The sequence below is a fragment of the Tamandua tetradactyla genome, chromosome 23 (assembly GCF_023851605.1).
Source record: "Tamandua tetradactyla isolate mTamTet1 chromosome 23, mTamTet1.pri, whole genome shotgun sequence".
NCBI lineage: Eukaryota > Metazoa > Chordata > Mammalia > Pilosa > Myrmecophagidae > Tamandua > Tamandua tetradactyla.
In genome coordinates, this window is record NC_135349.1 from 2750843 (window position 1) to 2767915 (window position 17073).

Below are 17073 nucleotides of genomic sequence, written 5' to 3' on the forward strand. Positions count from 1 at the left end.
TCCCACTCTACTTCCTTGATGAATCCTCCCCCCCCCAGCAAACTCAGATACACATTACAATTGGCCTCTTTCGTAAGGATGTTCATTTTACATTCTTCTGTTTCCCAGGCAGTTTTCATGGAGGAAAGATTGTGTGCTAAAATTCTAGATCAAGTTTTTGAAGATTATCCTGGTTACCAATTCCCCTCTGGATCCCACCTAATAAGATACGAAGCTATCTCCCAAAGAAAAGTATCAAATTATGTAATTCTTATCCTGCTCAGTTTACTGCAATTTATTCTGCTTCAGATGAATGAAAGATTTCTAACATACTCTGTCTCGTGATTCTTAATACTTTTACAAAACTCTTTATTGAAATAAATCTTTTCTCACTAATAATGTTGTAGAAGATAATGACTGGGTGATAAAGCAAATATTAAACATAAAAGTATATTACATTACAGATCTTTTCCAGTGTCATCTCCAAACTCATATATTTTGAGCTATGAAAGGGGGCTGCCTTTTAAAAAAGAGCTAAATTCTAACTAATCTCTATGCTGTAAATATTCCCCGCACCCCCCCCCCCACCACCACCACACACACAGCCTGTTTTTTCATGGGTATCTTCTGGTTTATTCCTTACCTACTCTGCTCTATGTTCACCCTTTTGGAATCTCATCCTTCTCATGGATTTTTATGATCACTCTCAAACATATATCTCCAGCCTTAATCTTTCCCTATAATCACTTGTTAACCACAAGATCCTATAATGAAATCAACAGTCTTTTCTTGCCACTAAAAATATTAAAAAGACAAGAATTTACTCTTGAGTAAATATTAGCTTTGGAAATTAGTTCTAAATTATGTTTAAGGTTTTAAATGGGCTTAGTGTGTTTGGCTTGCATGTTAAGTCACATTAAAGCATTTAAATCCATAATTGTTTAAAATAGTAATTTCATTTTTAATATAGTGTGGATTTTAATTGTATTGGTAATGAGCACTGAGGACATTTTTTATATCACTCGTGATGACTTCATGAATTGAAGTAAGGTGACATTTGATGGATTTAGTATAAATTTGGATCCAATTTGCATTTTAGTGGTATTTCATGGCTGACTTTACAAAACTTTTTAGATAGGATTTCTTGGTCAATTAAAGGATTTAGGAGGATAATGAAATAATTGATTAAATGTGCAATATTGATTTTCATTGAAGTTAAGTTTGTATGGGTTCAACTTAAAATCTAATTCAGTTCATTTTAGATTTTATGTTTCCTTGAACCTCTTTTGGTGTTATTAATTTTGTTGGGCTTGTCTTTCTAATCTAATAATGATTTAATGTTTGCAAACCCAAATAAATTTGTATGCAGGGATTTTTGTTGTGTTTTTAATCAATGAAGATTGAAATTGGGCAACTGAGATGATAAAAAAAGAAAAATCTTAAATAGAAAATGAAAATAATGATTACACTTTAGAATCATTAACTTTAGAAAGTAAAAAATTAGTACTTTTATTAATGTTTTTGGCTGTGAACCATGTAATATTTTTCTCCTTTTCTTGTCATGTAACATTTTAAAGGTGAGTGAACCTTAAAAGAAGTAATTACTACTAAATTGTGTAGAATATGTAAATTAGAACACACTCTTTTTTTTCTTACTTTCTTTGTTCTTTTCTCAAAACCTGAAGTCTAGTGTTATAAAACGAGAAGAATGCTAGACTACTTTTAGAAAACTTTCCCCCCCTTCACAGGGACCTGCATAAACAGTTTTCTAATGAAAGTATACCTTTACCTCGTTTTATTTATTGAGAAAAAGACATAGAACCTAGAATGTCTAATAGATTAGTCATAATGAAAAAAATTCCTGGGTTATATTTCTTAAGGGCAGCAGTCCCTCCTCAATCCAGGAGAGACCATTCTGGTTTAACATTGCCTTTCTTTCCAAAAGATCTCATGGCACTAAAAAATGATAAATATAATCCTTCAAAATCAATAGGGGGAGGGTGGGGTAAGAAGGTGGCATAGTGAGGTGTGGAATTCAGTTGTTCTCCAGAGCAGGTAGCATATAGCCAGGAACCGTACAGAGAAACTGCTGAGTTGACATCAGTGACTGGACACACATACACCACTCTAGAATGGTGGAACAGCTGAGATTCCATACAGAACTTTAAGTCTCTGATGCTGCAGAGGCTGGCGTTCCTCACCCCCCAAGAAGGGTAGACTGATTCACTGGGAGGAAAGAAAAATAGACTTTACCAATAGCAAGGAGTTAGCTATACCTAGCTCTAGTTGCAGAATTAACAAATTCTGACTACTGAAAACGGTCCTGGAGCACAGATAAACCTAGATTAACACTAAAGGAAACAAGAGTTTACTCTCCAGCAGAGAGAGGGTGGAAGTGATGGGAAAAAAAAAAAAAAGAAAAACATAGTCTTTTTAAGTTGGACAGCACAGAATACTGGGAAAGGGCTGGACCCCAAGAAAAAGGGGCACATAGAGCCTGGGAACACATAAAGCCACTTACTAATGCCAGCTCTTGTTTGTCAAACCTGAGGAGTGGGGGTCCAGCTCAGAAAAGATTTTTTAAAAAAACAAACTTCTTAATAGCTCATTAGATGGAACTACCAGCACTCTCAGGTTCCAGCCCTGCCCCCAGGCAAGGCCATAATAAGGCATGTTTGAGAAACAAAGTAATAGTCTGGTGGACTGTTCCCTAAAGGGTGTATCTTTACCAAGAAAATGGGGTGTGGGGCCTCAGCTCAAGTGGAAACCTCCCTTAAGGGAATTTAGGTCCCATGGTCTGGAAAACAGAAGCAATCAAAGCCTGCCTACTACCTCAGCCTCAACCTCAGTCTCAGCTACACCTCTGGAAGGAATAGGCTCCTGAAATTAAAGGTACTGCATCACTAAACGTACACCAGTGGGAGGCAGACAAGTGCCATATGCTGGGCGGGATAGGAAAAGCCCATAGTCTAGAGGCTTCATAGGAAAGTCTGACAACCTGCTGGGTCTTAACCTCAAGGAAATTTGGTAGTGGTTACTCTCTCTTCCTGAGACATGGGCCTGTCTAGTGTGGGAAAATCTGACAGGGGTTGATCATATCTTAGGAGACCCTTCTCAAAAAAAAAAAAAAGAACAGAAAAGAAAAAAGCTCCATATAGGCAGGGCAAGAAACAAAAAAAGAACTGAAAATTTCTGATCAATTGGAACCTATGCTAGAGGTCTAGAAAAATTTGAACTGAATGCCAAAGAACAGATACAGAACAAAGCCTTCCAACAGAAAACCCTAGATAAAAGAGTAAAAATAACCTCCAGAATAAGCTAATTAAGGAAATTAAATGCCTAAATGCCAGCAAAAAATAACAATCCAGAAAAGATGCAGAAGGACAAATGGAGGAAATAATCACTGAAAAATTCCCATATCTTATGAATGACATAAAATTACAGATCCAAGAAGTGCAGCATACCCCAAACAGAATAGATCCAAATAGACCTACTCTAAGACACTAATTAAATGTCAAAGACAGAATCTTGAAGCAGTAAGAGAAAAGCAACCCATCACATACAAGAGAAACTTGATAAAATTATATGTGGATTTCTCAGCAGAAACCATGGAAGCAAGAAGGTAGTGGAATGATATATTTAAGATTCTGAAAGACAAAAACTGCCAGCCAAGAATTCTATACCCAGCAAATCTGTCCATCATAAATGAGGGGGAGATTAAAATGTTTTCAGACAGTCACTGAGAGAATTTGTGACTAAGAGACTGCCTCTGCAAGAACTGCTACAGGGAGCACTACAGGCAGATAGGAAAAGAAAGGAGAGAGGGGTCTGGAAAAGAGGGTAGAAATAAAGATTATTAGTAAAGCTAAAAAGAGATAAAAATTAGATATGATGTATAAAATCCAAAAGACAAAATAATAGAAGAAAGTATTGCCTTCACAGTAATAACATTAAATGTTAAAGGATTAAACTCCCTAATCAAAAGACATAGAACGGCAGAATGGATTAAAAAACAGGACCCATCTATATGTTGTCTAAAAGAGTCTCATATTAGACCAAAGGACAAAAATAGGCTGAAAGTGAAAGGGTGGAAAAAGATATTTCATGTCAGCAAAAATCAGTAAAGAGCAGGGGTAGCTATGCTAATAACAGACAAATTAAACTTCAATTGAATGACAACATGTGTATTTGTGTGCTTCATGTTGTCATTCAATTCCCTGAGACCTTGTTCATATTTTTTCATTCTTTTCCCTATATTTTCTTTTGTGTGTCAGATTTCAGATGTCCTGTCTTCTAGTTCACTAATTCTTTCTTCTGCCTCTTCAAATCTGTTCTTGTAGTTCTCCATTGCTTTTTCATCTCTTTTATTGTGACTTTCATTCCCATAAGTTCTCAGTTTGTTTCTTCAAAGTTTTGAATTCTTATGTACACTCAGTGTCTTCTTTATATCCTCCCAACTCACTGATTTGATTTTTGACAGGATTTTGTATGTCTATTCAAATATCCTAAATTAGTCCTTTCAAATCCTGAGTCTTATTTGAACTATAGGTCTGCTTCTCTGACTGGGCCATATCATTGATTTTCCTAGTATGGATTGGATTAAAAAAACAGGACCCATCTATATGTTGTCTAAAAGAGTCTCATATTAGACCAAAGGACAAAAATAGGCTGAAAGTGAAAGGGTGGAAAAAGATATTTCATGTCAGCAAAAATCAGTAAAGAGCAGGGGTAGCTATGCTAATAACAGACAAATTAAACTTCAAATGTGAAAGAGAAAAAAGACAAAGAAGGATACTATGCGTTAATAAAAGAAATGATTCAACAGGAAGACATAATAATAATAAATATTGATGTACTGAGCCACATTGCTCCAAAACACAAGAGGTAAACATGGACAACTCTGAAGGGAGAAGTAGACACCTCTACCTTAATAGTTGGAGACTACAATTCCCCACCGTCATTAATGGATAGAACTTCTAGACAGAATATCAATAAGGAAACAAATTTTAAATAATATAAATGAACTAGACTTAATAGACATTTATAGAACATTATACCCTTCAGCAGCAGAATATACATTCTTCCCAAGGGTTCATGGATCATTATCAAGGTTTACCATATGCTGGATCACAAAGCAAGTTTCAATAAATTTTAAAAGATTGAAAGAATAAAAAACACCTTCTTGGATCATAATGGAATAAAGTTGGAAATCAATTACAGGCTGAGTGCCAGAAAATTTGAAACATATGGAGGCCAAACACCACACTCTTAAAAAACCAGTGGGTCAAGGAAGAAATTACGAGAAATCAGTAAATATCTTGAGGCAAATGAAGATGAAAACACATATCAAAATTTATGGGATGAAGCAAAGGCAGTGCTGATAGGAAAATTTATTGCCTTAAGTGTGTATATTTAAAAAGAAGAAAGAGCAAAAATGGAGGAGTTAACTGTTCAGTTGGAAAAACTAGAGAAAAAAGCAGCAAACTAATCCCAAAGCAAATGAAAGAACAACAAATAATAAAGATTAGAGCAGAAATAAATGAAATTGAGGATATGAAAACAATAGAGAAAATCAACAAAATCCGAAGTTGGTTCTTTGAGAAAATCAATAAAATTGATGGACTCTTAGGCTGACAAAAGGGAAAGGGAGAGGATGCAAATAAATAAAATCAGAAATGGAAGAGAGGACATAACCACTGACCCCACAGATGTAAAGGAGGTAATGAGAGAATACTATGGCAACAATATGCTAATAAAGTAGACAATGTAGATGAAATGGACAACTTTATTGACTCGAGAAGAAATAGACGACCTCAGCAAATGAATCACAAGTAATGAGATTGAATTAGTCACCAAGAAGCTCCCAAATAAGAAAAGTCCAGGACCAGATGGCTTCATATGTGAATTCCAGCAAGCATTCAAGAAATGGTTAGTACCAGTCCTCCTTAAACTCTTCAAAAAATTGAAGAGGATGGAAAGCTACCTAAGTCATTCTATGAAGCCTACATCACCCTAATATCAAAACCAGGCAAAGAAATTACAAGAAAAGAAAATTACAGACCAACCTCTTTAATGAATATAGATGCAGAAATCCTCCAAAATACTTGCAAATAAAATCCAGCAGCACATTAGAAGAATTAGACACCATGACCAAGTGGGATTTATTCCAGGTGTGCAAGGCTGGTTCAAGAGAAGAAAATCAATTAATATAATACACCGTATCAGTAAGTCAAAGTGGAAAAACCACATGATCATCTTGATTGATGCAGAAAAGGCATTTGACAAAATTCAACATCGTTTTTTTGATGAAAACACTTCAAAAAATAAGAATAAAAGGGAACTTCCTCAACATGATAAAGGGAATATATGAAAAGCCTACAGCTAACACCAGCCTCAATAGGGAAAGTCTGAAAGCTTTCCCTCCAAGAACAGGAACAAGACAAGGATACCCACTGTCACCATTGATATTCAGCATCATGCTGGAACTTTTAGCCAGAGCAGTGAGACAGGAAAAAGAAATAAATGGCATCCAAATTGGGAAGGAAGAAATAAAACTCTCACTGTTTGCAGATGGTATACAATATGTGGAAAATCCCAAAAAATCTACAGCAAAGCTGCTAGAGCTAATAAATGAGTGCGAAGTGGCAGCATAAAAGATTAGCACCCCCAAATCAGTAGTGTTTCTGTACACTAGTAATGAGCATCTGAGGAGGAAATCAAGAAAAAAATTCCATTTATAATAGCAACCAAAATAATAAAATGTTTAGGAATAAATTTAAGGATTCAAAAGACATATGCACAGAAAACTATAAGAAATTGCTAAAAGAAATCACAGGAAACCTAAATAAATGGAAGGGCATATCGTCTTCTTGGATTAGAAGACTAAATACAGTTAAGATGTCAATTCTAACCAAATTGATTTATACATTCAACACAATACCAATTAAAACCCCAACAACTTGTCGCAAAACCGATAACCAAATTTATTTGGAAGGGAAGGATGCCTGAATAGCTAAAAATATCTTGAGAAAGAAAAATGAAGTGGGTGGTCTCATATTACCTGGCTTTAAAGCATATTACAAAGCTACAGCAGTCAAAACAGCATGGTACTGGCGTAAAGATATACTGACCAGTAGAATAAAATTCAGTGTTCTGAAATAGTCCCTCTCATCAATGGACTGTTGATCTTTATAAGGCTGTCAAGCCAACTCAACAGGGATGGAGGAGCCTCTTCAATAAATGATGTTTGGAGAACTAGATATCCATATGCAAAAGAATGAAAGAGCATCCATACCTCACACCCTACACAAAAATTAACTCAAAATGGATCAAAGACCTAAACATTAGAGCTAAAACCATAAAAGAGAAGAAAATGCAAGGAAATATAAATCTTGAGATAGGAGGTGGTTTCCTATGCTTTATACCTAAAGTACAAGCAATGAAAAAAATAGATAAATGCAATATCCTCAAAATTAAACACTTTTGTGTATCAAAGAATTTGTCAGGAAAGTAAAAAGGCAGCCTGTGTAATGGGAGCCAATATTTGGAAACCACATATCAGGTAAGGATTTAATATCCAGAATATATAAAGAGTTTCTACAACTCAAAAACAAAAAGTCAAAGACTCCAATTAAAAAATGGACAAAAGACTTGAACAAATACTTCACAGAAGAGGAAATACAAATGGCTAAAAGGCACATGAAGAGATGCTCAACGTCATTGACAATTAGGAAAATGCAAATCAAAACTGCAGTGAGATATCTCACAGCCACTCAGATGGGCATTATCAAAAAACAGAAAATGACAAGTACTGAAGAGGATGTGGAGAAAGAGTCCCACTTATCTACTGTCGGTGGAAATGTAAGATGGTGCAACCATCTGGAAGGCAATTTGGTGGTTCCTTAGGAAGCTAAGTATAGAATTGCCATATGATCCAGCAATCCCATTACTAGGTATACATTCAGAGGAACTGAAGGCAAGGAAACAAACAGACCTTTGCACACCTTTGTTTATAGCAGCATTATTTATGATTGCCAAGAGATGGAAACAGCCCAGTGCTCATCAATGGATGAGTAGCTAAACAAGCTGCGATATATGCATACAATGAAATATTATGCAGCTGTAAAACAGAATGAAGTCACGAAGCATGTAACAACATGGATGAACATTGAGGTCATTATGCTGGGTGAAATTAGCTAGAAACAAAAGGATAAATACTGTATGGTCTCAGTAGTATGAAGTATCACTGATGAATGAACCTTGAATGTTAAAATTAAGAACACAGGTTATTAGGAAATAGAAAGGGGGTAGAGATTGGGTATTTGGTCCTGAAGGAATACAGAATGTGCAACAGGACTGATTGTAAAAATTCAGAAATGATAGCACAGTACTATAGATGGTAGCACAATAATACAAGTACACTGAATGACGTTAAATGTGAGAATGGTTGAGGAAAAAGTGCTGGGAGCATGTATGACACCAGAAGGAAAGATAGAGGATAAAAACTAAGACATATAACTTAGGAATGCCTGGAGTGGACACTGGTGGTGATTGAATGTACAAATATAAAATGTTTTTGCATGAACAACAAATGAATGTCAACATTGTAGGGTGTTGAAAATGGGATGGTATGCAGAAAAAAATACAGTCAATGCAAGCTAGGTTCTGTAGTCAACAGTGACATTGTACTATGCATCCACTAAATGAACAAAGACGTTATGTCAGAACTAAAGGTTAACGGAAAAGGGGTATGGATTCTTTGCAGAAGAAAAGGAAATGTCTTTATTTACATTATGGTGGCAAAGATGTAACTATTTACTTGGGTTGCATTGTAAGAAGTGAGAATAAAACTTTATAAACGAATAGAGAGAAACAAGTGCTAGAGAAGTGTGGAGAAAGAGATCCACCTATTCAGTGTTGGTAGGGAGGCTGAGAGGAGGTGCAGCCTTTGAAGGGCAATGTGGTTTCACGGGAGGCTAGAGGTGGGGTTGCCATATGATTCTACAGCCATGTTGCTATATGTATATAACTGGAGGAACTGAGAGTGGAGACATGAATGGACATTTGTGTACTGGTGTCTACAGAAGCAGTGTTCTTGATTTGCAGTGGTTGGAGGCGGTCTAAGGGTACAATGACTGAGGGATGGAAGGAGAAACTGTGGTGTATGCATGCAATGGACTACTGAGTGGCTGCAAGAAAGAATGAAGTTGTAAGGCATGCCGCTAGGTGAATGAACCTTGAGACAGTGTGTTGCAAGAAATTGCAGAAACAAAAAGACAAATATTATCATGCCTCACTCATATGGACTAACTATAATACACAAATTGGGTGAACTGAAGTCAAGAAGCATGGGTAATCATGTTAGAGCCTATTTTACAGGGTCCTAGATTGTAAGCTCTTATAGCAGGCCCATCTATTCTGGAGCTGTAACTATTATTCCTAAATTTTGAGATACTGAGCTAATTATGTATAAACTGGTTGTTCCCAGAAACTTTGGGTATTTATGTGACAAGCAAGTGTTAAAAACGTTGAAAAAGTGATCAGACTTTGACTAAAAATATGAATGAAGCTGATCTGGATAAGACCAAGGTAAATCAGAATACAGGGTAAGGAAGATATCTGCATTTTAAAACTTCATCTTGCATGTGAAGCCAAAGGGAGAGATGTTTATTTCGTGCAAAAATTATATTTTGGATAGTGCATTTACCTAATTTAACTTGCATGGTCAGTTTCTTTGAACACCATAATTATATGGAATCTTGAATAGGGCGTGAGATCTTTTTGGCTTGTACAGGTTAGTGTGATGCCCCAATAGTCTGTAGACTTTGAACATATTCCACAGGTTTATGTCAATAACATTAATAATATCATAGAATAAGAATCTGGACAGCTCTAAGAGTGTACAAAAATGAGAATTATGTTCAATGCTTGTACTTATTCCACCATACAATATAATAAATGTTAGAATTTCCTCGCTATTTATGCGATGAAGTAGTTCCATAACATCCGTCCCTTTGGGACCCCAATAGATGCCAATCATTCTCAAATTCTCAGACATGCATTATTCATAATTGTCTTTCTTTGAGCCATAGGATACAATATAAACTGCTTGTGTCTTCACTAATAGGGTGTGGGGTGCATCTGGCTTGATAACAGTATCCTTCTGTGGTGTGCCCATGTCTGACAGAGAAAAAGCAATCCTAGATCTTTCGATCCCCCACTAAAGTGTTTTAGTATGTTACATTTTATGCTTTTTGATTTTTTGTTATTTTCATGTATCATAGTTAACACTAATCCAAAACTTTGCTACTAATATCTATTAGTCTTTCCCAATGAATATAACTTCTGGATAAAAACATTTAGCTAGGGTTGTCATTTTATGGTTATATCATCTGTCTTGCAGTCAAATTTGACATCTTCACTTAAAGTCATAGGAACAAAATAGAATGTGCCACATGCTAGAAATAAATTCTCTCTACCATAGTATGTTCTAGTTACTAGCATTTCTGAATGGGAGAATCTGATAAATATTCCTGTTTCCTGTTGCTGCTGAGTTTTTCCATGTCATCTATACTATGTGTAAAATCTGAACAGCTGCAGAGACAGTCCCAACCTCATAAAATGTCCATTGTGAAGACCCTTGGCCCATGTGTCGGTGTCACTGATGGCATTGAAGAGAGTTAATTTAGTGTAGTGGTTGACATTGATATTGTGCATACTGGGTTCAAATCTCAGTTTGTCACTTTGTTGGTGTGGCACCACTCTTCTTAATTGCTAGTGCTTATTTATCTCTGATTTGTTCTTTCTTTTTTAAAAAATCATTTTGTCTTTAATAACCCAACAGTAATTCACAATAAGAAAAGAAGTTTCAAACTTGTTTCCTTTATAGGAGAAGCTAACATGATTGCCTTATACAAGCCTGTTCAGAGGCATGTGACTGGATTTCAAAGAGCGAGGGTGATAAAGCAGGGCTTCAAGGTTCACAGATTGAAGAACCTATTTAAGGAAAGACGCCGAGGGATAGCGGGCAGCCAAAGAGATGTGCCTCGGAGGGCAGGACGCTGTTGCTGGGTCATGAACATCTTGAAGCGTTTCCTGATGGTGGTTTAGTGTCGCGAGTATTTGTAGTCTGTGGAGAGCCGGGCAGGGTGGGCTGAGGAGGTCTGTTGTCCCATAGGATCAAGTTTCTTCAGACCGTAGTCCCGGTCTCGCTGCTCAGTGAAGTAGTTCTGGAGAAACATGACCGTACTTCAGCCAGAGATGCCAGTTCCTTCTGCAATTGCGTCTGCAGTTCTCCCCACTTACAATTTTAATCTTTCACTTCGTAGAATCTTCTCTTGCTTCACACAGCCCACATATCCTGCCCTGAGATAAAATTTTATTGTTCACTAGTTCCCTCACTGGCAACAATCCAGTTGTCCTCTCTCCATTAAATACCAGGCATCTTGAACGTTTAGTTCATGGTAATTTTTGGTTAAACTTTCAGTGGTTACATACAATATAGTTAACCCATGTTAGAAAGATAAAAACCTTATTTTTCTCCCCATACACATCCCATTCAAACTCATGGGACTTTCTTGTTCAAAAACCAATTAAGTTTCTTGTTTCTCAAGCAATGATATTCATGAGAAGCATGCGTGCTGTTGATTAACAGCTATTCTTCTAGAAACCACTATTGTGTGCCTTATGATCTAGTAGAGAAATATTCAGGAATGATTTTGTATTGCTTTGGAGTGTGGTTCCTTTCCTAAGACTTTGACTCATTTGTCTGCATTGAGTTATGTGACAAGATGCATAAGCTAAATCCAGAATTCCACGTATTGATACTCATGTGAAATCTCTATTGGAATGCTATCAATGTCACAAGGAATGTCCTGCAATGGTCTAGTTAATACTCTTCAGTAGCGTTTAAAATAAAGTTTCTCCTTTTAAATTTGTTTTTTAATCGTCTGACACACCTTCAAATGAACTATCAATGCTTGTTGTATAGAACGTAAAAAGCATTTTCATTCATACATGATACAGTTTTATCATGATACTATTTAAAATCACCAATTTGCAAAAGGAAGAGAGTCCTAATGGCCAATACAGCTTTTTAGAATTAAGAATTCCTTTGTTCCAGAGGGCCCGTATGTTACCCCCAGAAGCTTCTGAGGTGGATTAGAATGGGACATTATTTAAATTAACTCCCAAATTATCATATACTAAACTGTTTTTTAAAGTAACAGTTTTATACAAGTATAATTTATATATAATAAACTGCTTATATTTAAAGTATACAATTTTGTTTGATGTATATATGTACACACATAGTATATCACTATATATAATCATGATCAATTTAATTGTTGCCAAGTTTTAATCCCTGCATCAAGTTCTTTCCATTTGTCTCCATCATCAAACAACCACTGGTGCTGCTTTTTGTCACTAGACATTAGTTTGCATTTGTGAAAAATGGAGGCCTATACTGTTTCTTATTTTTGTCTGGCCTAAATATCTTGGGTTCATCCTTATTCTTGCACTTATCAATAATTCATTCCTTTTTTATTGTTGAGTATTCCACCACATGGATATACCACAATTTGTTTATTCATTCACTTATTGATGGATATTTGGATTATTTCCAGTTTTTGGCTGTTTTAAATAAAGCTGATATGAACACTTGTATATAAATAAATCTTTGGACATATATTTACTTTTCTCTTGGGTATAAGTGAAATAGCAGGGTCATACTTGTATTTCTTAATCTATATTTTGCTAATAATTAAGGATATTGAGCATCTTCCCTTGCGCTTATTTTTCTACCCACACATCTTTGGTGAAATATGTGTTCAAATATTTTGTTCATTTTTAAATCGAGTTGTTTTATTTGTTGAATTTTGAAAATTCTTCATATATTCTGGAAACAAGTAATATGCTTTACAGAGATTTTCTCCCAGGATATGACTTGTCTTTTCATATTCTTAATAGTCTCTTTGGAAAAGTAGAATTTTTAGATTTTGATTGTCTGATTTATCAATTTGTTCTTTATTGTAGTTGTAGTACTGTGTCTAAGAAATCTTTGTCTAATCAAAGATCATAAATGTTTTCTCCTATGTTTTATTCTAATCTGTAAATTTTATGGTTTTAAGTTTTACATTTAGAACTGTGATTAGTTTTGAGTTAGTTTTTGTATATAAAGTGATATGGATTCAAAATCTCTTTTTGCACTTTTAGAAATCATTTGTCCATGCATGTGTGGGTATATCTCTGACTCTGTTCTGTTCATTTGATTTATTTGTCTTTATACAGTGCCACGATGTTTTGATTAGTACAGGTTTAAAATAATTCTTGAAATTTGGTAGTGTTAGACCTCCAACTTTGTTATTTTTCGGAGTTGCTTTAGCTATTCCATGTGAGTTTTAGAATCAGTTTGTTCATTTCTACAAAAAAAAAAAGGCTGCTGCAAGTCTGATTGGAATTGCATTGAATCTGGAGAACAATTTTGGGGAAATTAATATTTTAATAATATTGAGTCTTCCAACTCACAAAGAGAATTTGAGTAATTTACAGAATTAAATTATTCAGAATCACTGACCAGGAACAAAAGCAAAAGGGATACTTAGGGGGCCTTACAGCTAAATTAATCAGGATGCAGGAAATTGGTGTTTTTGCTTGATTTGCCTGACATTCTCTACAGAATTCTCATTTGATAAGAGATGTCTCAATTCTAGGCTCTCCACCCAAAACAGGACCCTTGAACCCTTCACAGCATCCTTGTCCTGAAGAAACCAATTGCCCATGAGTATGTTCACTCACCTAGTTTGCTGACATTGTACCAGATGTTGGGTGTTTTAGATGGAATGAAGATGGATTTAAACTAGAAATCTAAAAGCATCCAAATTCTCCCTGATCGGTCACCCTTTCTTCAGAATTTCCTGCAGCATACATAAAGAAAGATACACAGAGATTAATCTGTTATTGAGAGCACCAATATGAAGGGAAGAGGTTGGGGTGCACAGGTATCTAAACGGCCATGTATTTATTTTTTTATTGTGAAGAATATATACAAAACAATAAATTTCGAAGCATACTACAACAGCTAATTATAGAACAGATTTCAGAGCTAAACAGCCATTTAGAAAAATAGAATATAGCCTTTCATATTAGGGCTTTGTATTTTGCTAAAGGAGTATTGATTATGGTAATGAGGCCAAGGTCTGACTTCCACTTGGTTCTGGTAGCTGGATTGTTTACCGCCACCATATCTGGAATCCAAAAGCCTGATTGCTTGATTTCTATAAAGACCACAAATGGAATGGTGACTAGGTTATTGCAGAGTAATCGCCAATTCCTTTAGGGCTGTACTGCCTTCCTCTTAAGTGGGGAGTACTTTTTTTTTGAGCCAGAGTAGTAGTGTGCTTGATGTTATGAAGCTTCGCGTGAACACTCTGCTGCCTGCTAGCATTACAAATTTGAGAATGCTGCTTAATTTATTTAAGCCTGCTTATCTTTATCTTTAAGGCTACCGATCATTGTAATTATCATATGTAGATTTTAAAGGAATACTTTTTCTTAGTGCACTTGATACGTTTTGTATTTTTAGCATTGTATATTTTCTCCACTTTCACCTTTCATTTTGTCTGTCATATTCTTGTTGACACTGACTACCTGTGGAAATATGGACTGTATGTTGAGGGAACCCACGCTTGCTTTATTTTCTCTAAATTACTTGTTCTTTGCCCCCGTCTCGTCTCTTCCATTCTCTCTACTCTTCTGAGGTTTTATTTTCACTCTGGCCAGCCTTGTCTTTCACTTTAAAACTGATTTCTTCCAGGAAGCTTACCCTTACGCACTACAGATGACTTATAGATTAGATGAGGGATGGCAAGTGTGTTTCCTTACAAAGCAACACAAGCTAACTATCCATGTCTAGCCTATACTAGTTCAATGCCTTTTTCTATTGGAAATTAATGACAAAAGTTTCTGGGCTATATCCTTAACATGTACTTTAAGTAATTCAAAATATTTTATGTTTCATCTAGTATTGCTGAAAGTATTTAATAAACATTGTCAGAAAACCCTAACTGTGTGGTAAATAGTATTCTGCCAATAAACAGTTTATTTTATTTAGCTACAGAATGAACTATGTCAGTATGAGAGCTGACACTACTTATTTCTGACAATTTTAGCATAAGAATCAGACAAAAATACTCAACAGAAATCATGGTAGTTTGGAAACCATTTATGTCAAATATATTAAAATTTGGAATACTTGAAGGCTAGAATCCAAATTCTGGAATAATTAACCAAAATAGTTGACAGATGTCAGCTATGCTAATAAAATTTCTATACTGTGAACATTTTCCAGCTTGTAATTAACTCCACAGATGTGATCTGATTTTGTCACTAACTGCTTATTAATGAAGGAGATGATGACTAGTTAGGCACTCCATAGTGCTAGCTGAATACCAAGTTTAAATACTTCTCATACAGCTGTCATAAATAGGAGTTGCACAAGTCTCAATACTGGTTGATTTGTGTTTACTCTCTTCATCTGTGATTGCCCAGGGGAAACTGAATTCAATGAATTCGGCTCTAAGTGACCTTGAAGATAGTAAATCTGTTTTTCTTTGGTGGTCAGCAACATGATGGCTTTTATTTTTAGATTCTGTGTTTTCAATTCATTATCATTAGGGTAGTGATACTACCATTGGAAGTTCCCTAATAAAGTGCAAACAGATAATTTCAAGTTCAATGAAAGCTAAGCAGAAACGTAATCTGCCAACATGACTTGAAGACTTGAATGCAGAAAAATATTATTAGAAACAGTTGAATAAAAAATAATATTGCTCATCATATAATGTGGCATTTACTTTAATATACAAGAGAAATGCTGTTCAGATGGCTGATGAGCTGAGCATATATGAGAGGTTGTAGTAGATGTTTTTGACAAGTTATTAGAGTATAGACTCGCTAATGATAGTGAGCCTTCACTACTGGGTCTTTTTTTTTTTTTTTTTTTTTTTTTTTTTTTTTTTTTTTTTAAAGGAAAGACAGAGAGAAGGAAGGAAGGATAGAAGGAAGGAAGGAAGGAAGAAAGGGAAACATCTTTAAACATTTTCTGGTTTTATTGTATTCTGTTTCTCCGTTTTTTTTTGTTACATGGGCTGGGGCCGGGAATCGAACCGAGGTCCTCCGGCATAGCAGGCAAGCACTTTGCCCGCTGAGCCACCGCGGCCCGCCCTGGGTCTTTTTTTTTAAACCTATCAGTCAGGACTTATTGAGAGTTTGCTGTATTCAGGCCATGAAACTAAGTGCCGGGGATATAATGGTGAGCCAAAACATTCAACATCTCTAAGTAGCTTACACTCTGAAGGGTATTAGACAATTGAATAGTCACACTTCTGTGAAAAGTTCTATGAAGGATAAGTAAATTTTATTGTCCATGTTGCTGGCAGTCAAGAAGAACTTCCTGAGAATGTGATGCTTAAATTGAGATCTGAGGTTAATTAGGTGAAGAGGGAGGGAAGAATGTACAGACTGAAGGGACAGCTAGTGCAGCTTGTGGTGAGAGAAGACATGACAGGTATGCTGGCTTGAAAATATTCTGTAACTCAGAAAAGCTGTGTTTTAGCCTTTACCCTATTTTGTGGAGGCAGCCATTTCTTTTAATCCTGATTGAATATCATAGAGTAGAAACTTTGATTAGATTATATCCATGGAGATGTGACCCTCCCAATTGTGGGGGGGGGGTGTCTTTTGATTCATTGGAGATGTGACTTCACCCATTTCAGGTGGGTCTTGCTTAGTTTACTGGAGTCGTTTCAAAAGGGAAACATATTAAAGAGAAAACTTCAGAGCTGAGCAGAGCCGATAGTACAGATGTAGACACTTGGGGAACAGTTGCTTCGAAGAACAGAGACTGATGACTGAAAATGTTTGGAGCCCAGCGGACGTGGTTGTGTGCCTTCCCGTGAGATATTAAGCAAGCCAGAACCTGGAGAAAGCCAAGAGATGAAAGCCAACTCCAAAGAAGCAAGGTGAGAAGCCCCTACAGGAAACAGAGGCTGAAAGCAACAGAACCCAGGAGCAAGGGACCAGCAGATACTGGTC

General features: G+C 35.9%; 1 protein-coding gene and 1 pseudogene across 6 annotated transcripts in view; one reads left to right on the forward strand and one right to left on the reverse strand.

The window, feature by feature from the left end:
• The window catches only part of SDK1 (sidekick cell adhesion molecule 1), a 1057379-nt gene that overhangs the window by 190688 nt on the left and 849618 nt on the right, over positions 1 to 17073 (forward strand). The gene's annotated exons all lie outside the window — the stretch shown is intronic.
• LOC143667771 (H/ACA ribonucleoprotein complex subunit 3 pseudogene) lies at positions 10959 to 11219 on the reverse strand (annotated as a pseudogene).